This window comes from Schistocerca nitens, chromosome 6 (assembly GCF_023898315.1).
Source record: "Schistocerca nitens isolate TAMUIC-IGC-003100 chromosome 6, iqSchNite1.1, whole genome shotgun sequence".
Classification (NCBI taxonomy): Eukaryota; Metazoa; Arthropoda; class Insecta; order Orthoptera; family Acrididae; genus Schistocerca; species Schistocerca nitens.
Genome location: NC_064619.1, coordinates 34,619,962 through 34,641,921, shown reverse-complemented (window position 1 = coordinate 34,641,921; position 21,960 = coordinate 34,619,962). Strand labels below are relative to the sequence as shown.

The 21,960-nt window shown below is 41.8% G+C and overlaps 1 protein-coding gene across 1 annotated transcript in view; it reads right to left on the bottom strand.

Annotated features, from left to right (window-relative positions):
- The window catches only part of LOC126262752 (uncharacterized), a 313,139-nt gene that overhangs the window by 105,963 nt on the left and 185,216 nt on the right, over positions 1 to 21,960 (bottom strand). The window lies entirely within an intron of this gene.

The following is a 21,960-nucleotide window of genomic DNA, read 5'->3' as shown; positions in this document are numbered from 1 at the left end:
AAACAAGTCTGTGTTTGCAATGCGAATGATGTCAGACATAGGAGATATTAATATTAAAAAACTGGCATATTTTGCTTATTTTCACTCCATTATGTCACATGGTATCATATTTTGGGGTAACTCCAGAAACAGAGAAAAAAATTTTAGAGTACAGAAGCGTATAATAAGAGTAATGAGTAATGTAAATTCAAGAACATCATGTCGAAACATATTCAAAGAATTGGGCATATTAACCACAGCTTCTCAGTATATTTATTCCTTAATGAAGTTTGTTGTAGAAAATACATCTCTTTTTCCATCTAACTGCTTAGTACACAGTATCAATACGAGGAATAAGAACGATATACATAAAGATTTAAAATGACTTACTCTTGCCCAGAAAGGAGTCCAGTATTCAGCAATGCATATTTTCAATAAGTTGCCAGCAACCATTAAGAGTTTAGTTTCAGAAAAGGCACAATTTACCCACAATTCAAAGCATTTTTGGTGGCCAACTCCTTCTATTCCTTCCATGAGTTTCTCAACAAGTGCAGTAGACCATTTTAATGAAAATTTATTATACTTTAGTTTTTGACAATACTTGGTTGTAACAGCCAAGTAACTACCTACTGCCTGAATGATGGAAAGCAGATGTAAGTCTTAAGTCTGTAAATAGTGGAAGTTTAATTTTAAATCTTGTACATAATCTGACTGTTCTTAACTGAGGATCACTGAAATGAATAATTTAATTTTTGACAATACTTGGTTGTAATATTCAAGAAACCAGCAAATGTGTGAATGATGGATTTAATGACAGCAGATGTAAGTATTAAACCCGTAAATATTAGAAGTTTAAATTTAATTCATGTACATAATTTTACTGTTTTTGACTGAGGATCATTAAAATTAATGAAACTCAAGTTTTTCTAATTACATTTTTGTAATGTGTTTATCTGACTTGTTCCACACCCAGGAGGATTCCCTCTTTTGTGGGTCTGTGGAATTAATAATTAATCTAATCTAATCTAAATATCAGTAAGCTCAATTGCCTATACTAGTGTCGCCTGTGGTCGAGATTAGACCTGTTGCGTCATTGTACCTGATCTGTGACAACAAATGTCAGATATCTTAAAGTGTCTTAAATTTTAGCTGCAGAACTGATCCGTGGCAAATGCTGCATTGTAGTTCTGTGTATTCTTGAAATAATTCTTTGATTTCTCTTTACTTGTTCGATCATTTGAAGCAAGTCTTTGATACACTGCGTTGAAAAATAAATTTTGCGTTAATGGCGGCAAATTAACTATTCCCTGTTGACAACACAATGTGAAGGTCGTTGTATCTCGTAAACTGATCTCAGACGCGAGATGATTGCGTTACAAAATCTGCTTTGTAAATTCATCAAACTTCAGTTACAGTTCTCAGAATTAGTTGGAATTATGTCCAGTGCACATTTAAATCTATCTCTCAGAATGAGAATATAATTATCGTTATCAACATGTGCATTAATCCTGTCACTTTCACTACACAAAAAATTGTGTATCTCTAGCTCTCCGTCTTTCAGTCCGACATGTTTATGCTTTTCTTTGAGGCATACCTTAAAACAAATGTAGTTTAGAATAAGGGACGATACTGAAAATGGTAACACTATAAATTTTGTGGTGACGTTAACGTCAGCCCAAGCATAGAATGGTAATTCCCTAGGCCAGCTGCTGCTAGTATCTCTGAGCGGTGATGTGGTTGCAAACAGAACGTTGCAGGGATTCCATTACTTGCTGTTGGATGGGAGGTGCAGACACGGACGGGTTACCAAATTGTCCACTGGAACCCTGACGACATGTATGGCGTGCCATCACGTTCCCATGCAATCTAGCATTTGGTCACAGTCACACTCGAATTCCCCTTGAATCTGGATAATGGACGATCCTACTAGCCCGCCAAATGGGGACCCACAATGGGCTCGCTTTAAGACTCTGTCAGTTGCTGATAACGCTGTCTCATATGAAAAAGGAAGGAAGACTAGAGTTTAATGGCATGTCGACAGCGAGATCGTAGACGGAGCACAAGTTCGGGAAGGGAAAAGACCTAACCGGTTTCAAAGAGACCATGGCGGCATTTTCTTGGAGCGATTGAGGAGAATCACGGAAAATTGAAATCTAAATGGCCGAACGGAAAGTTGAACCATCTTCCTCCTGAATGCGAGTTCAGTGTGCTATCCACGGCGCCACGTCGCTCGGTGTGAGATGAGTACGCATCGTCTCCGTATCCTTCGCATACACAGTAACGGGCCTAACAACACCAAATATCAGCAACACTAATGCAGTCTGGCGGTCATTTTACTTGTTGCAGAGAATTGCAGCTCTAATCGTTTTCATAGTCGCCCATGGTGTGGACGCATACGAAGTTGTACTGACGCCCGACCGTGTCCTCTGCTTGACATTCTCGTCAGACAGTATAGATTGAGCCCACAAATTCCGACCAAGTTTTATGGGGGGGGGGGGGGGCTTTCCTTGGTTCTCGAGTAAATACCATGACATGTAAGCCCCTCCTAAATACTTATCCCCAACTGGAAATTCCCCAATGTAGCACCAACAGCGCGCCTGGTGGCTAAAGTTCTGCACCACACAAATAATAGAAATAATACGTCAGGTTAAATCAACGAATGAAAAAAAATTATTCTAAAATCATAGATGTTTATGTTGATATCAACCTGAATTGGATGTCACAAGCTGCAGATCTGAAACACCTACGCTCTACAGTTGCTGCATTACCGATAATAGCACACTGTGGACGTAAAACTGTCAAAAAGTGTACATACTTTTTCTCTTTCCATTTACTGATGTCTGATGGCGTCTTATTGACCTATAAGAACACGAGTTGTAGTAACTGTTAGTTGCATAGAAGCGTTTAATAAGAGGTGGACCCCTCGAGGAGGCCCAGTAGCACTCTCTTCTCTTTCACTAATTTCTTTTTTCTTTTTTTCTGGGTCATTCGTATTTTGACTAGTACGATGTGGCCTGCCTCTGTCTTGGACCCACTTCATCGTCTCACCATACGTCCTCAATTATTTGCTGATTGTACTCCAATTTCTATATTCCTCTAGAGTTTTTACTTTCTATAGCTCCCTCCAATTTGTTCCCTGATGTCTCAACATACGTTCAGTCATCCTCTTTCTCTTGCTTGTCAGCTATTACCGTGTGTTCTTTTCTTCGCCGATTCTACGGAGAACATCCTCATTCCTTTTATAATCAGTCCATCTAATTTTCAACTTTCTTCTGTAGCAGCATGTCTCAGAAATGACACTTCTCCCACAGTCCATGATTCAGTAACGCACAACGCTGTGCTCCAAACGCACATTTTCAGAAATTTCGTCCTCAAGGTCGATGTTTGTAGACTTGTTTTGGCCAAGAATACACTCTTCGATTTTTATGTGTTTCGTCCATCATGTATTATTCCAAGTTACCAGTATTCATTAATTTCATCTGCTTTGCGGTCCCCAGTAACGGTATTAAGATTATGGCTAGTCTCATTCCGGAAACTCCTTATTACTTTGGTCGTTGTACGTTTTATACTGAATCCATATTCTGTACTCATAAGAGTGGTCGTTCCATTCAATACGTCCTGTATTAATTCTTTACTTTTACTGAGGGTAGCAACATAATCGATGAAAGTAGTATATGAAAGACTTCCGGCTCAAAGAGCGTATTGATTAAGAATGCCAAGATTTCAATTTCACCACATCACCCGTCCAAAAATTTATCTATACCTCCAAAAAAGAAATTTTCATTTAATTAAAAAATAAATTATTCAATTAAATATTAATACTAAAAAAATTAAATTAAAAAATTTAATAGCCTCGATTTGGGGCCTTTAAAATAAATGAAAAAATCTAAAATTTATTCTAATTCAATAACATTAATTCGGACGATCTTTATTTTGTTTTTTTACCGCGATAAATAAAATGTCATCCAATAATTTTCTCTGATTTATCATCGTTTTCTGAAAGGATTTTAGTATAACGATTTGGAAGAGTAATTTTAAATTTGTCACCTAAAAATAATAAAACTTTTTCACCATATTTGATTCGGAAAATTTCAGCTCTTGAATGATGTAAGATTTATGTTTTTTCATCTCTGCACAACCATTGATATTTGTTAACTTCGGTTAATAGATCTTCAGTGCTACCATTCATGTTTTGTGTTGGTTTTCTTTATAGAGAAAAAAATATAAGTTCTCAAAAATTAAAATGTGAAGAGAAGAGAAAAGAAGAGAAGAGAAGAGAAGAGAAGAGAAGAGAAGAGAAGAGAAGAGAAGAGAAGAGAAGAGAAGAGAAGAGAAGAGAAGAGACGAGACGAGAAGAGAAGGGGACAAGATTTTAGATTTATATGGTGCGTTTTTGTTACTATTAGCACCCATGTCATGTAATGTAATACATGGTGCCAAATAAAATAACGTGGTACATGTTGTCATGTCGTACAACATGACACATACCACCATGTCATTCAACATGCCATTTGTCATGTCGCACAATACGCCACAGTGTGTCATTAAAATTTAAGATGGATGCATCCCCGCTCTGGGACACTTATTAATGTAGATGGACAGCAACTCTCGGATACTTCATATGGTTGACCCATCCCACTCTGTGTTTGTTCTTGACATCCCTCACCATACAGCCAGCAGGGAACGGGTTTGGAGAGAAATGTTCTCCTAGGAGAAAGCACCAATCCCTCAACCACCCAGAAAAAGAAATTGTCTTAGCGTCCCTCCAGAAACAAATCCACGCCTGGAAATTCTATCCCCCAAGAAAATCTTTCTAAGCTGTTACGAGCGTGCTTTTCAGCCACATGATATTATATATTGTTTGTGTGGTGTCACCGCCAGACACCACACTTGCTAGGTGGTAGCTTAAATCGGCCGCGGTCCATTAGTACATGTCGGACCCGCGTGTCGCCACTGTGAGTGATCGCAGACCGAGCGCCACCACACGGCAGGTCTGGAGAGACTGACTAGCACTCGCCCCAGTTGTACGACGACGTTGCTAGCGACTACACTGACTAAGCCTTTCTCTCATTTGCCGAGAGACAGTTAGAATAGCCTTCAGCTAAGTTAATGGCTACGACCTAGCAAGGCGCCACTAGTTACTTCATGAATCTAAAGAGTCTCACTTGTATCATCAAGAATGCTGTATACCAAAGGACGATATAAAAGTTAAGTGTTCTAGTAGCTACGTTCTTTTCTTTATCACATTCATCACGTATCCTGTTCCAGACTTCGCGCCAGTCGGCGTGTGTGTACGTGTGCCCTTTCGGCTACCCGTCTCTGTGGACTGGCTGCCTTGTCAGTCCACTACAGTTTGCTACGGCTGGGGAATCTTCTGGATTTTGGGCACAGGATCAGGGGCTTCAAATTGCAAGATGCAGGTGTGTCAACACTGCACAGCTTAGAGAGCTCACTACGCTGGGGAAGGAGGGTTAACTCGTAAAAAAATTCAAACATGTCAAGGTTTTTTGATTCAAATGTCTTTGAAGTTCCCAAGTAAGTCGAATAGGTAGTTCCGTCTTGTTGCATCTCTATCTCTGCCCAGTTTCCATACTGGTTCCCAGTTTTTACTCTACAATATAGCTTGACAATCAACGTAGGTTTTTGTTGACCCGGAGGCGACTGAAATGGTATAGTTCTTTTTTTTATTGTCTTTCGAACCATGTTACTTGAGTTGGGCACCTTTAGTCTTGCGCCTCTACGGTTACCTGCCTGCTACGGTTGAATCTGCCCAGTATAGCATACTGGACCTTCAGATAACACAAGCTTCATCACCACTTCAAGGTTACATGACCACGTGAGCGTTTTTGTTTTATTTTTCGTATTTTTAATTGTTTTAATATTTTTGGTATTTTTTTTAATTTTTAACATTTGGTTTAACTTTTTTTATTGTTTTTTATTGTTTTGTTTTACAGTTACGCATTTTATTCGTGTATGCATGACAGTGTAAGCACAAACATACGAATAACAACCATAAATACTTAACACATTGCACAGAATAACAGCAAACTTAAATATGAAACCGAACGAAATGTTAAATACTCTGCGAAGTTTATGATAATAATGTATGCGAACAGCTTATATTACATTGAGAAACTAACGATATGACCACATTACATAGATAAATTTATGATGCGAAGAAAAATGTAGGATGCTTATACGAAAAAAAAGACGTGGCCAGTTGGTTTAAGTGAAATAATAGCACTGAAACTTAGGAAGATGGGCTAATCTCTCGGTGTCCACATACTGCTGTTAAAAAAGTTTGCTTGTCAAATGGCGCCTGGACGGCAGAAAGCTTACAGCTAATTTAACAGCAAGATGAGACTGTACATTATTATGCTATTTAAAAGTTCGCACGTAAATTTCGATCGATGAATGACTTCTTCCAACGCTTCTTATAATTACCGGAAGTATATATTTTTTATTATCATCTGTGTCACTGAAAACCATCTCAGCACGTGCGATTCGCACAAAACCGGACTTTGCGTTCATTATATGTGCAACGTAAGACCGCTATATCGTGGCAACGGATAAACATTTCACAGAACAACTGGACAACGATTAAATACATGCATTTGTCTACCTGCTTAGAGAATATGTACCGATTCGCACAAGTTTGAAACATGGAAGTGGTACGCCTAAAAAAACTCACAAAAACGTGATAGTGCACGCAAAATCCGAACGAAGATGGATTTTTGAAAGCATGTCTTCAATTTTATCGTGTGAAAGCACTTTTTGTTTATTTACTTCAGTTTAAACCGTTTTCGCGCATTCATTTAACGTAAGAACAAATTTTACTTGCTACACCTAGCTCAACTTTAAATAATCGTACATATTTCGGCGACGGATAAGGATTACTAGATAAAAAGTTTCGTTTTCATTCATCATTTATCTACCTTAGTGCAAAGTTTTAACTGATTGATCCATGTTTGAAATATGGAAGTGGCGCACAATAAAGACCTCGAAGAAAACCGTTTTTTTTGCACGTAAAATCCAAACGAAGCAAATTTTTTTCAAACGTTTAAAACTTAGACCATGTCCAATATTTTTGTATGTAAAACCGGAACGAGAGTGGCGGTTTTTGCACGGAAAAACGAACGGCGCTCATACACATGGTGCCATTAGCTGGGCATTAATTTCAGTCCAATTAAAATCTTTTATAAAAGGAATTAATCGATTCGCACAATATGCCTGGGCTGCAGGCCCGGTCGGTTGTTAAAACCTTGCTTAATGTACTGTAACATAGCTACAGTAGGAAAGATACTCGGATGGCTACACAAAACGCCGCTGGTCCGTTAAACCGAAAACCTTTTATCCCGCTCTGTAAGGATTATACCCTTTTCTCTGTTGTTTAATCTTATTTTTCTCGGTATTTAAAACACGTTGAACATTTTCCGTTGTCAACATTTTTTTTCAGGTTGACAAATCCTTCTTTTTTATTTTTAAAGCTGATTTACTTTTCTTAAATCTTGCTTCCAATAGCAGGCAGCGGAACTGTCTCTCTGGTGTATGTAAATTCCCAAAAGCGAAACTGACAGTAATGTAACTCATAAGCAGGCCATAATGCCTTTAATTTCTGGCTCAGACGAAATTTAAGGGCATTGGTATACTGGAAACCCATCGGAAACGTGTATCCCAAGTATATGACAAATACGAAGGCAATCAAGTGCGTTCGCGTGAATTCGTAATCCTTTGACAAGGAGGCTGAAGGATGCGTAGGAATGGGTGGTAACAACACTGGGCACCACCTACAGGGGCAACAGACAGAAGTCTATCGTAGAACAGAATATCTAGAGATATGTTTACAGGTTTTTTCCTTATTTTTAAGCACTTCCATCTCCTTCGAGAACATGGTACACTCCTTTTTTTAAATGCAATATCCTGTACAACGCTACAAGTGGAAACGACTTACTTTATCCTTCATGTAGCCTTACTGTGCCAAAGAAAGAAGTAGTGTCTTCAACCATACAGATATTTGACTACTTACCCAGTGATGTGAAACATCTAATAGCTGATGGTTAAGTTCATACTCAAACTGAAATCACATGTATTTGAAAACTTCAACTATTTGAAAACATCGACTCTACAGAAGCTTTTTCAGAATGTGCAATGGTGTAATGTGTACGTGAGTATGTGTATGTGTTAAAAAGATTGCACATGGAGTTCACTACAAATTACAGTAAGAAAAAAATTGTACTACCTATATGTTAATGTAGAAAACAATCAAGCAAGTGGTAAACATTGATCTCTCTTTCTGGTAGCTGTAAGTCATCCTTAAGGAACTACATATCATGAGATGTTATAAGAAGAATATTTAGAATATTTGTTACGTATCAGTTGTAAACCAGTTCCACTATTTACTGGTTGGCTTAGATGTTTTGGAACTCTTTCTCAGTAACATTGGCATCATCAGACGTACCACTTTTAAGTGTGCTCCACTCACTAAGGTAAATAATTTATCTAGGTCAAGATCTAGAGTGAATCAAGTGCTGAACCATGCGAGGAACCATTAAATATAATGCTTTTTCACTCAGAATTTAATTTCATTCGCATGTTATCTTTCGCTAATGTGACTCTGTTTTCTGTTGCTGAAAAATATCTCTATGGATGCACGGCGGATGTTTCATACCTATTTAGTTGCACCAGTACAGTTTCAGAGTCTACACGTTCGAAGGCCATGAAAAATATACAGGAGGCAGCAAAAGTGCAATGGGTCTACGTTAGTTCTTCCAGATCTGAGTTTTTGAGATCATGTATTGCTTTCATAGTAGAAAATCCTTTATGAAAAACAAAATGATCAGCTGTGTTTTCCAACAATAAAGCCCATAGGTCAGTTTTGTAGAAGTTTATCGACGAAGGAGAAATAACAATAACCGAGTTTTCTCAATATCATAGCTCCTTTCATAAAAATAAGCAAGTTATCATTCAAAAAAATTAGCTGTTTACCATTTGTGGACGTTCTGGTTAGACGGAAGAATGATGGCACTTTCTCATCCTCCGATATAAAGCGATGGCCTGCAGAAAATTTTCGATTGGTATAGTTTCCGTAAGGAGCTTGCGCTACTATGCATAGTATTCAGGGAAAATACATGTTCCATTTGACAGATTCACGGCGCACTTTAGTTGACGCCGAAAGCCAGCCGTTGGGTACGAATGATATTATTCCAACCAAAACCAGACATTCTGTGACGAGGGAAATATGAAATGTTATTGCAGTAGCCTGGATGTTCAAGACACCTAGCCAAACTCTTCAGACAATGTGCACCACTGATAAAAGGGAAATTAGGGCCTAACATTCCGTCGGCGTCGAGGTCATTAGAGACACTGCACGTACCTAGGCTGGAGGACGATGGTGAAAGAAATCTGCAGCCTTACTTGCAAAAGATTAACCCCAGAATTTTTATTAACTGATATAAGAAAATTACAGAGAATCTTCCTATCACTTAGCCTCGAATCAAGCCGCTATGAACACACTGTCTTCGCTTGTAGATTGCATCCGTGACAGCAGGAGCTTACGCTCAGCACTCGAGTTCCTATGGGAAGAAGTTCCAATTATTTGATGGATGTGTCGCAATCCCTGTCTTCCTTTACATCTTTGGTTTTTACCATCTTTGGTTCACTCTGGTACCATGGAAGTTGTTCCCTGATGTCTTAACGCATATCCTGTCATCCTGTCCCTTTTTTTCTTTGCAGTGTTTTCCGTATATTCCTTTCCCCTCCGACTCTGCGTAGAAGCTTCTCATTCAGTACCTTACCACTCCACGTAATTCTGAACGTTCTTCTGCAGCGCCCCATCTCAGATGTTTCTACTCTCTTGCGTTCCGATTTTCTCACAGGCCATGTTTCACCCCATATAATGCTATGCTCCAAATTTACACGTACATTCTCAAAAATTTCTTTCTCAAATTCAAGCCTATATTTGGTACTAGCAGACGTCTCTTAGTAGGGAATGCCTATTGGCCAGTGCCAGTCTGCTTTTTGTATCCTCCTTGGTCCCTCCATCATGGGTTATTTTGCTGGCTAGATACCAGAATTACTTAACTTCATTTACTTCGTGATCACCAATTCTGAAGTTAAGTTACTCGCTGCTCTTATTTGTGCTATTCTCATTACTTTCGTCTTTCTTGGATATACTCTCAATTCATATTCTGTAGTAATTCCACTCAATAATTCCTGTAATTCTTCTTAGTTTTCACTGGGGATAACAATGTCATCCGCTTCCCACGCCCGGGTTCCCGGGTTCGATTCCCGGCGGGGTCAGGGATTTTCTTTGCCTCGTGATGGCTGGGTGTTGTGTGCTGTCCTTAGGTTAGTTAGGTTTAAGTAGTTCTACGTTCTAGGGGACTGATGACCATAGATGTTAAGTCCCATAGTGCTCAGGGCCATTTGAACCATTTTGAACAATGTCATCAGCAAATCTTATCACTGGTAATCTTTCACCATGAATTTGATCCTGCTCTTGAACCTTTCTTTTATTTCCCTCGTTGTTTCTTCTATGTATATATTGAACAGTAGGGGCGAGAAACTACATGCCTTAAATTCTTCTCAATCCGTTCACTTTGTACTTCCACTCTTATACACTCCTGGAAATTGAAATAAGAACACCGTGAATTCATTGTCCCAGGAAGGGGAAACTTTATTGACACATTCCTGGGGTCAGATACATCACATGATCACACTGACAGAACCACAGGCCCATAGACACAGGCAACAGAGCATGCACAATGTCGGCACTAGTACAGTGTATATCCACCTTTCGCAGCAATGCAGGCTGCTATTCTCCCATGGAGACGATCGTAGAGATGCTGGATGTAGTCCTGTGGAACGGCTTGCCATGCCATTTCCACCTGGCGCCTCAGTTGGACCAGCGTTCGTGCTGGACGTGCAGACCGCGTGAGACGACGCTTCATCCAGTCCCAAACATGCTCAATGGGGGACAGATCCGGAGATCTTGCTGCCAGGGTAGTTGACTTACACCTTCTAGAGCACGTTGGGTGGCACGGGATACATGCGGACGTGCATTGTCCTGTTGGAACACCAAGTTCCCTTGCCGGTCTAGGAATGGTAGAACGATGGGTTCGATGACGGTTTGGATGTACCGTGCACTATTCAGTGTCCCCTCGACGATCACCAGTGGTGTACGGCCAGTGTAGGAGATCGCTCCCCACACCATGATGCCGGGTGTTGGCCCTGTGTGCCTCGGTCATATGCAGTCCTGATTGTGGCGCTCACCTGCACGGCGCCAAACACGCATACGACCATCATTGGCACCAAGGCAGAAGCGACTCTCATCGCTGAAGACGACACGTCTCCATTCGTCCCTCCATTCACGCCTGTCGCGACACCACTGGAGGCGGGCTGCACGATGTTGGGGCGTGAGCGGAAGACGGCCTAACGGTGTGCGGGACCGTAGCCCAGCTTCATGGAGACGGTTGCGAATGGTCCTCGCCGATACCCCAGGAGCAACAGTGTCCCTAATTTGCTGGGAAGTGGCGATGCGGTCCCCTACGGCACTGCGTAGGATCCTACGGTCTTGGCGTGCATCCGTGCGTCGCTGCGGTCCGGTCCCAGGTCGACGGGCACGTGCACCTTCCGCCGACCACTGGCGACAACATCGATGTACTGTGGAGACCTCACGCCCCACGTGTTGAGCAATTCGGCGGTACGTCCACCCGGCCTCCCGCATGCCCACTATACGCCCTCGCTCAAAGTCCGTCAACTGCACATACGGTTCACGTCCACGCTGTCGCGGCATGCTACCAGTGTTAAAGACTGCGATGGAGCTCCGTATGCCACGGCAAACTGGCTGACACTGACGGCGGCGGTGCACAAATGCTGCGCAGCTAGCGCCATTCGACGGCCAACACCGCGGTTCCTGGTGTGTCCGCTGTGCCGTGCGTGTGATCATTGCTTGTACAGCCCTCTCGCAGTGTCCGGAGCAAGTATGGTGGGTCTGACACACCGGTGTCAATGTGTTCTTTTTTCCATTTCCAGGGGTGTAGTTCTCTCTTGGTTTCTGTACATACTGCATATTACCCTTCTTTCCCTGTAGCTTGCCCCTATTTTTCTCAGAGTTTAGAACTTCTTGCAGCGTTTTCCATGGTCGAAAGCTTTTTCAAGGTCGAAAAATCCTATGAACGTGTCTTGATTTTTCTTCAGTCTCGTTTACATTAGCAAATGCGACATCAGAAATGCCTGTCTGGTGTTCTTACTTTTACTAAAGCCAAACTGCTCATCGTCAAACAGCTCCTAAATTTTCTGTTTCTTTCTTCTAATATTGTTCTTGTCAGCAACTTGAATGCATGAGCTATTATGCCGATTGTGTGATAATTCTTGAACTTGTGAGCTCTTACATTCTTCTGAATTGTGTGTATGAGGAAGATTTAACCTTTCTTAAGTCCTGTGTCTTACCTTCCTTCTCACTGCTGCTGCCAGTATTCCAATACGCTGCTATTGTATGGGGCATCTCAGCAGAACGGAACCTGTTGATACTGCAGACAGCGAAAAATGGCGCCTCAAAACGTATACTGAAAGTACCTTCTTGGCAACCTAATAGAACAATTCACGAAATGGCTGGGAAGTTACTCCTCAGCGAGTGCTTCAAGAACTCGGCGCGACAGTTCTAAGAAAAAATTGGGCTCGCTAGCAACGCAAAAATTCGCGCTCTGGGCCACAAGGTCCGTCTGCGTGAGACAGCGAAATGGCCCGACCTGCTGACCACTTAACAGCGTTACTGCACTACCTGCCCAGCACGAAACGACGGCGCCAGCTAGTAACAGTTAATGCGCGCCACGTCCGTTACGCTTAAGGTTCCACAGCTGTTGTTACGATTGGAGGAACAGCACGACGCGCTTGACCTCCGCCTACTCCTGGAAGTTCGTCATTTCCAGTTACGTTAGCTACTTCTAAGGCGATACAATAATAATACAAATACAATACAGATGTTATCAAATTATTATGGTATACGCACCCGATTATCAAAAAGGCAAAATAACGTTCACATGCGAGTAACAAAGCGCAAATTAGGAATTACAGACACACAGATAACTGTCAGTATACTCCTCCCGCTGCCGTAAGGAAACCTTGGGGAGGGGGCGCCATATCTAATTACAGTAAACATCTTTTGTATTCAGAATGAGATTTTCACTCTGCAGCTGAGTGTGCAGTGATATGAAACTTCCTGGCAGATTAAAACTGTGTGCCAGACCGAGACTCGAACTCGGAACCTTTGCCTTTGGCGGGCAAGTGCTCTACCATCTGAGCTACAAAAGCACGACTCACGCCTCGTCCTCACAACTTTACTTCCGCCCATACCTCGTCTCATACTTTCCAAACTTCACAGGAGCTCTCCTGCGAACCTTGCAGAACTAGCACTCCTGGAAGAAAAGATATTGCGGACACATGGCTTAGCCACAGTCTGGAGGATGTTTCCAGAATGAGATTCTCACTTTGCAGCGGAGTGTGCGCAGATATGAAACTTCCTGGCAGATTAAGATTTTCAGTTTGCAGCGGAGTGTGCGCAGATATGAAACTTCCTGGCAGATTAATAAACTGTCTGCCGGACCTACACTCGAACTCACGACCTTTGCCTTTCGCGTGCAAGTGCTCTACCATCTGAGCTACCAAAGCACGACTCACGCCCCGTCCTCACAACTTTACTTCCGCCAGTACCTCGTCTCCTACGTTCCAAACTTCACAGAAGCTCTCCTGCGAACCTTACAGAACTAGCACTCCTGGAAGAAAGGATACTGCGGAGACATGACTTAGCCACAGCCTGGGGGATGTTTCCAGAATGAGATTTTCACTCTGCAGCGGAGTGTGCGCTGATATGAAACTTCCTGGCAGATTAGAACTCTGTGCCGGGCCGAGACTCGAACTCGGGACCTTTGCCTTTCGCGGGCAAGTGCTCTACCATCTGAGATGTCCAAGCACGACTCACGCCCCGTCCTCACAGCTTTACTTCCGCCAGTACATCGTCTCCTACTTTCTGGAAACATCCCCCAGGCTGTGGCTAAGCCATGTCTCCGCAATATCCTTTCTTTCAGGAGTGCTAGTTCTGCGAGGTTCGCAGGAGAGCTTCTGTAAAGTTTGGAAAGTAGGAGACGAGGTGTGGCGCAAGTAAAGCTGTGAGGAGGGGGGCGTGAGTCGTGCTTCGGTAGCTCAGATGATACAGCACTTCCCCGCGAATAGCAGATTAGATTAGATTAGATTAGTAATTGTCCCATACATCATGAATACGACACTTCTTAAAGATGTGGAACGTGTCAGGTTAATAAAAGATGTCTATACAATATATTACATTACACAAAATATTACATGACGCTTAATATTTTTAATGTTTTGTGGGGGTTGGGTAAATTACCCACTTACTATATCCAAAAATTCATCGAATGAGTAGAAGGAGTTGCCATTAAGAAATTCTTTTAATTTCCTTTTAAATGCTATATGGCTATCTGTCAGACTTTTGATGCTATTAGGTAAGTGACGAAAGACTTTTGTGGCAGCATAATTTACCCCCTTCTGAGCTAAAGTTAGATTTAACCTTGAGTAGTGAAGATCATCCTTTCTCCTAGTGTTGTAGCCATGTATACTGCTATTACTTTTGAATTCGTTCGGCTTGTTAATAACAAATTTCGTAAGTGAATATATAAATATTGTGAGGCTACAGTGAAGATATCTAGCTCTTTAAATAAATGTCTGCAGGATGATCTTGCATGAGCTCCAGCAATTATTCTGATTACACGCTTTTGTGCAATGAACACTCTTTTACTCAATGATTAGTTACCCCAGAATATGATGTCATACGAAAGCAGGGAATGAAAATAGGCGTGGTAAGCTAATTTACTCAGATGTATATCGCCAAAATTTGCAATGACCCTAATTGCATAAGTAGCTGAACTCAAACGTTTCAGCAGATCCTCAGTGTGTTTTTTCCAGTTCAACCCCTCATCAATGCATACATCAAGAAATTTTGAATATTCTACCTTAGCTACCGATTTATGATCGAAGTCTATATTTATTAATGGTGTCATTCCATTTACTGTGTGGAACTGTATACACTGTGTTTTGTCAAACTTTAATGAGAGCCCATTTGCAGAGAACCACTTAATGATTTTCTGTAAAACACCATTTACAATTTCACCAGTTAATTCTTGACTGTTGGGTGTGATAGCTATACTTGTATCATCGGCAAAAAGTACCAGCTTTGCATTTTCGTGAATATAGAATGGCAAGTCATTAATACATATTAAGAACAGCAGAGGGCCCAAGAGCGAACCTTGCGGCACCCCATTCTTGATTGTTCCCCAGTTTGAGAAATCACCAGTTTTTTGCATATTATGTGAACTGTTTATTTCAACTTTCTGCACTGTTCCAGTTAGGTATGATATAAACCATTTGAGCCATGTCCCATTCATACCACAGTACTTGAGCTTATCTAGAAGTATTCCATGATTTACACAATCAAAAGCCTTTGATAGATCACAAAAAATCTCAACGGGTGACATCCGGTTATTCAGAGTGAAGCTCCCGAGTTCGAGTCTTGGTCCGGCACACGGTTTTAGTCTGCCAGGAGGTTTCATCTTTTGTATTTATCACAATATTCCCTAGTCATAAAAAATACAACGACGCAAAACTAGTCATCAAGTAAATAAACCTGAAATTGACAAATTCACATGCTTTTCCATTTTATTGAATAATGTTTTCACATATGTGGTATGAATGTCCGAAAGAACGGAGACCACATAATATATCATTACGGCGATGTCGGCCGATGATTCCTTCAGTGCAACGCAACCCGAGCTCGAACTCTTACGGGAGTCAGCGGGATGCCGCGAGTAATGAGGGTAATGAGAATAGGCACTACTTCAGTAGCGTGTGGTATAAGTTGAGATTTGGATCTGACGGGAGACGTGATGGGGTAGTCCGTGCAGTTGCGGTGACCACTGTGTCCAGGATGCCTTAGTGATCAGCGCATCTGCCTAGCGAGGAGAAAACCTGGGTTCGAGTCCCGGTCTGATACAAACTTTCTTCTTGCCTCATTGATATACACTGTAGAGCCAAGAAATTGGTACACCTGCCCAATATCGTCTAGGGCCCCCGCGAGCACTCAGAAGAGCCGCAACATGGGGTGGATGAACTCGACTAATGACTGAAATAGTGCTGGACGGAATGACAGCATGAATCCTGCAGGGCTGTCCATAAATCCGCAAGAATACAAGGGGGTGAAGAAATCTTCTGAACAGCACGTTGCATGGCATCCCTGATATGTTCAATAATGTTCATGTCTGTGGAGTTTGATGTCCAGAGGAAGTGTTTAAACTGAGAAGAGCGTTTCTGGAGCCACTCTGTAGCAATTCCGGACGTGTGAGGTGTCGCATTGACCTGCTGGAATTTCCGAAGTCCGTCGGAATGCTCAATGGATTTGAATGGAAGCAAGTGTTCAGACTGGATGCTTACGTACGTGTCGTATCAGGGGTCCCAATCACTCGAGCTGCACACGTCTCACACTATTACATCGCCTCCACCAGCTTGAACAGTCCCCTACTGATATGCAGGTTCCATGGCTCCGAAAGCACATTTCGATGATGTTTCTTTTGTTTCTTTGAATAGTTCGCACGCTGACACTTGTTGACGGCCTAGCATTCAAATTTGCAGCAATTTGCGGGAGGGTTGCATTTCTGTCACGTTGAACGATTCTCTTCTCTCGTCGCTGGTCCCAATCTTGCAGGATATTTTTCCGACCGCAGCTATGTCGGAGATTTGATGTTTCACAGAATAGGTGATATTCACGATGTACTCGTGAAATGGTCGTACGGGAAAACACCCCACTTCATCGCTACCTCGGAGATGCTATGCCCCATCACTCGTGCGCTTTCATATCTGCTTTCAGTACATATACAATGATGACATCTTATAAACGACAGCTTGAAGAATTTTAGCTAGTAACTCAATTTCTCCAGAAAAGAGGGAGAACAGTTCTTTTTTAAGTGAACCCGACTCTGTCTTTCGACAACGTTCAGATATACAGAGACACCAGTGAAACTTTCAGGAACATTCCAGCAAAGATTCAAAATGATTCAAATGGCTCTAAGCACTATGCGGCTTAACATCTGAGGTCATCAGTCCCCTAGACTTAGAACTACTTAAACCTATCTAACACACATCCATGTCCGAGACAGGATTCGAACCTGCGACCGTAACAGCAGCAGCGCGATTCCGGACTGAACCGCCTAAAACCGCTCGACCACAGCGGTCAGCGCAGCAAAGGAAATATCGAGATTTGAAGAGGTTTCATGAGGAATATGACATCATGTAATGACTCAAAAGATGTTACCATCAGCATATATGAGAATGGTACAAGCAGTTGTAACACATCGTTTTACGAAGCCCGCCCAGAACGCCACACACCGTGACGAGACCTAGGTGGCCACACAAGACGAAAAACAAGGGATGTGTTGAGAAGTAATCCGTGAATATTAAATCTCGGGGCACTCTGTGGACCTTGAGGAGGAACAGACCGCTTCTACATCCATAATTTGCATTATCTGGTTCAAATGGCTCTGAGCACTATGGGACTCAACTGCTGTGGTCATCAGTCCCCTAGAACTTAGAACTACTTAAACCTAACTAACCTAAGGACATCACACACATCCATGCCCGAGGCAGGATTCGAACCTGCGGCCGTAGCAGTCGCACGGTTCCGGACTGCGCGCCTAGAACCGCGAGACCACCGCGGCCGGCGCATTATCTGGGAGTACGCATTAGGAGTGATTTGAAATGGAATGATCTCATAAAGTTTATCGTCGGTAAAGCAGATGCCAGACTGAGATTCATTGGAAGAATCCTAAGGAAATGCAATCCGAAAACAAAGGAAGTAGGTTACAGTACGCTTGTTCGCCCACTGCTTGAATACTGCTCAGCGGTGTGGGATCCGTACCAGATGGGGTTGATAGAAGAGATAGAGAAGATCCAACGGAGAGCAGCGCGCTTCCATACAGGATCATTTAGTAATCACGAAAGCATTACGGAGATGATAGATAAACTCCAGTGGAAGACTCTGCAGGAGGGACGCTCAGTAGCTCGGTACGGGCTTCTGTTAAAGTTTCGAGAACATACCTTCACCGAAGAGTCCAGCAGTATATTGCTCCCTCCTACGTATATCTCGCGAAGAGACCAAGAGCATAAAATCAGAGAGATTAGAGCCCACACAGAAGCATATCGACAATCCTTCTTTCCACGAACAATACGAGACTGGAATAGAAGGGAGAACCGATAGAGGTACTCAGGGTACCCTCCGCCACACACCGTCAGGTGGCTTGCGGAGTATGGATTTAGATGTAGATGTAGATGAATTTTATCTTGAATTACCTACAAATTTAATTTCTGATTAGAGCATTAAAGTAACTACAGAGAGGAAAGAAACCTTATTAATAATAATTCCCAAAGAACAGAGGCACGAGAATCTGTAAATAAATTTCGGCTGCCGTCAGTTTGAGAAAAATTAGGGGAAAGTGCCGCTTATCGTATACAGTTTTTAATTAAATTATGGAATATATGCTCTGCTATTGCTAAGGAATATTTAAATACTACTCTTGCAAAAAAATTGTTCCCAACATTTTCTCATTCAGTAAGAGTATGGCAAAGAATTAAAATAAGTAAATTTTATCTCCAGAAAGCATTGTTCCTAATTTCAGGTTTTAGGGTTTCCTATTTGCGGTTTGGAAATAAAAACTAAAATTTAATTGAGTTCGTAACGTAACCTTTATTCGGACCAAACGTTTGTTTCAAAAGTGAAGAGCGCTGCATAATTGTTTGCCATTCTGTAGAGATTTCGGCACTAACAAGAAAAATATTCAGTCTTTTTGCTACAGAAGTCAAATAAAAGTATCATTGTCAACACCTGCACAAAGTAACCGATGCATTGAATTCAGATCTCTTCGGAGTTATCAGTTACCCATGATTGGTAGCAGAAAGTAAATGCACTCCTCGTCCTCTTCATATTCAGATGGTGAGTCTTTCACCATGGCTTCATTACGGTTTGAATCTGAGACTTCTTCACCACGACCTTTCCATTTCGCGGCTCTCTAGTAGTTTCGTACGAACAGCTTCGTTTTGGAAGCCCCAGAAGTTGGAGGTCTATCAGATGTATCAAATGAAGCGACTAGAGAAGTTTTTGTTGAACGTGTATCCACAGGACATGTGGCCTGTAATTGAAGAAGTATCATGATGATCTCTCCATTGGCAAAAGATTCCGGAATAGTCCCCCATTCGGATTTCCGGGAGGGGACTGCCAAGGGGGAGGTTACCATGAAAAAAATTGAATAATCAACGAAAGGATAACGTTCTACGAGTCGGGGCGTGGAATGTCAGAAGCTTGAACGTGGTAGGGAAACTAGAAAAGCTGAAAAGGGAAATGCAAAGGCTCAATCTAGATATAGTAGGGGTCAGTGAAGTGAAGTGGAAGGAAGACAAGGATTTCTGGTCAGATGAGTATCGGGTAATATCAACAGCAGCATAAAATGGTATAACAGGTGTAGGATTCGTTATGAATAGGAAGGTAGAGCAGAGGGTGTGTTACTGTGAACAGTTCAGTGACCGGGTTGATCTGATCAGAATCGACAGCGGACCAACACCGACAACGATAGTTCAGGTATACATGCCGACGTCGCAAGCTGATGATGAACAGATAGAGAAAGTGTATGAGGATATTGAAAGGGTAATGCAGTATGTAAAGGGGGACGAAAATCTAATAGTCATGGGCGACTGGAATGCAGTTGTAGGGGAAGGAGTAGAAGAAAATGTTACAGGAGAATATGGGCTTGGGACAAGGAATGAAAGAGGAGAAAGACTAATTGAGTTCTGTAACAAGTTTCAGCTAGTAATAGCGAATACCCTATTCAAGAATCACAAGAGGAGGAGGTATACTTGGGAAAGTCCGGGAGATACGGGAAGATTTCAATTAGATTACATCATGGTCAGACAGAGATTCCGAAATCAGATACTGGATTGTAAGGTGTACCCAGGAGCAGATATAGACTCAGATCACAATATAGTAGTGATGAAGAGTAGGCTGAAGTTCAAGACATTAGTCAGGAAGAATCAATACGCAAAGAACTGGGATACGGAAGTACTAAGGAATGACGAGACACGTTTGAAGTTCTCTAACGCTATAGATACAGCAATAAGGAATAGCGCAGTAGGCAGTACAGTTGAAGAGGAATGGATATCTCTAAATAGGGCCATCACAGAAGTTGGGAAGGAAAACATAGGTACAAAGAAGGTAGCTGCGAAGAAACCATGGGTAACAGAAGAAATACTTCAATTTATTGATGAAAGGAGGAAGTACAAAAATGTTCCGGGAAAATCAGGAATACAGAAATACAAGTCGCTGAGGAATGAAATAAACAGGAAGTGCAGGGAAGCTAAGACGAAATGGCTGCAGGAAAAATGTGAAGACATCGAAAAAGATATGATTGTGGGAAGGACAGACTCAGCATACAGGAAAGTCAAAACAACCTTTGGTGACATTAAAAGCAACGGTGGTAACATTAAGAGTGCAACGGGAATTCCACTGTTAAATGCAGAGGAGAGAGCAGATAGGTGGAAAGAATACAGTGAAAGCCTCTATGAGGGTGAAGATTTGTCTGATGTGATAGAAGAAGAAACAGGAGTCGATTTAGAAGAGATAGGGGATCCAGTATTAGAATCGGAATTTAAAAGAGCTTTGGAGGACTTAGGTTAAATAAGGCAGAAGGGATAGATAACATTCCATCAGAATTTCTAAAATCATTGGCGGAAGTGGCAACTAAACGACTATTCACGTTTGTGTTAAGAATATATGAGTCTGGCGATATACCATCTGACTTTCGGAAAAGCATCATCCACACAATTCCGAAGACGGCAAGAGCTGACAAGTGCGAGAATTATCGCACAATCAGGTTAACAGCTGCTTACAGGAATAATATACAGAAGAATGGAAAAGAAAATTGAGAATGCGCTAGGTGACGATTAGTTTGGCTTTAGGAAAAGTAAAGGGACGAGAGAGGCAATTCTGACGTTACGGCTAATAATGGAAGCAAGGCTAAAGAAAAATCAAGACACTTTCATAGGATTTGTCGACCTGGAAAAAGCGTTCGACAATATAAAATGGTGCAAGCTGTTCGAGATTCTGAAAAAAGTAGGGGTAAGCTATAGGGAGAGACGGGTCATATACAATATGTACAACAACCAAGAGGGAATAACAAGAGTGGACGATCAAGAACGAAGTGCTCGTATTAAGAAGGACGTAAGACAAGGCTGTAGCCTTTCGCCCCTACTCTTCAATCTGTACATCGAGGAAGCAATGACGGAAATAAAAGAAAGGTTCAGGAGTGGAATTAAAATACAAGGTGAAAGGATATCAATGATACGATTCGCTGATGACATTGCTATCCTGAGTGAAAGTGAAGAAGAATTAAATGATCTGCTGAACGGAATGAACAGTCTAATAAGTACACAGTATGGTTTGAGAATAAATCGGAGAAAGACGAAGGTAATGAGAAGTAGTAGAAATGAGAACAGCGAGAAACTTAACATCAGGATTGATGGTCACGAAGTCATTGAAGTTAAGGAATTCTGCTACCTAGGCAGTAAAATAACCAATGACGGACGGAGCAAGGAGGACATCAAAAGCAGACTCGCTGTGGCAAAAAAGGTATTTCTGGCCAAGAGAAGTCTACTAATATCAAATACCGGCCTTAATTTGAGGAAGAAATTTCTGAGGATGTACGTCTGGAGTACAGCATTGTATGGTAGTGAAACATGGACTGTAGGAAAACCGGAACAGAAGAGAATCGAAGCAATTGAGATGTGATGCTATAGACGAATGTTGAAAATTAGGTGGACTGATAAGGTAAGGAATGAGGAGGTTCTACGCAAAATCGGAGAGGAAAGGAATATGTG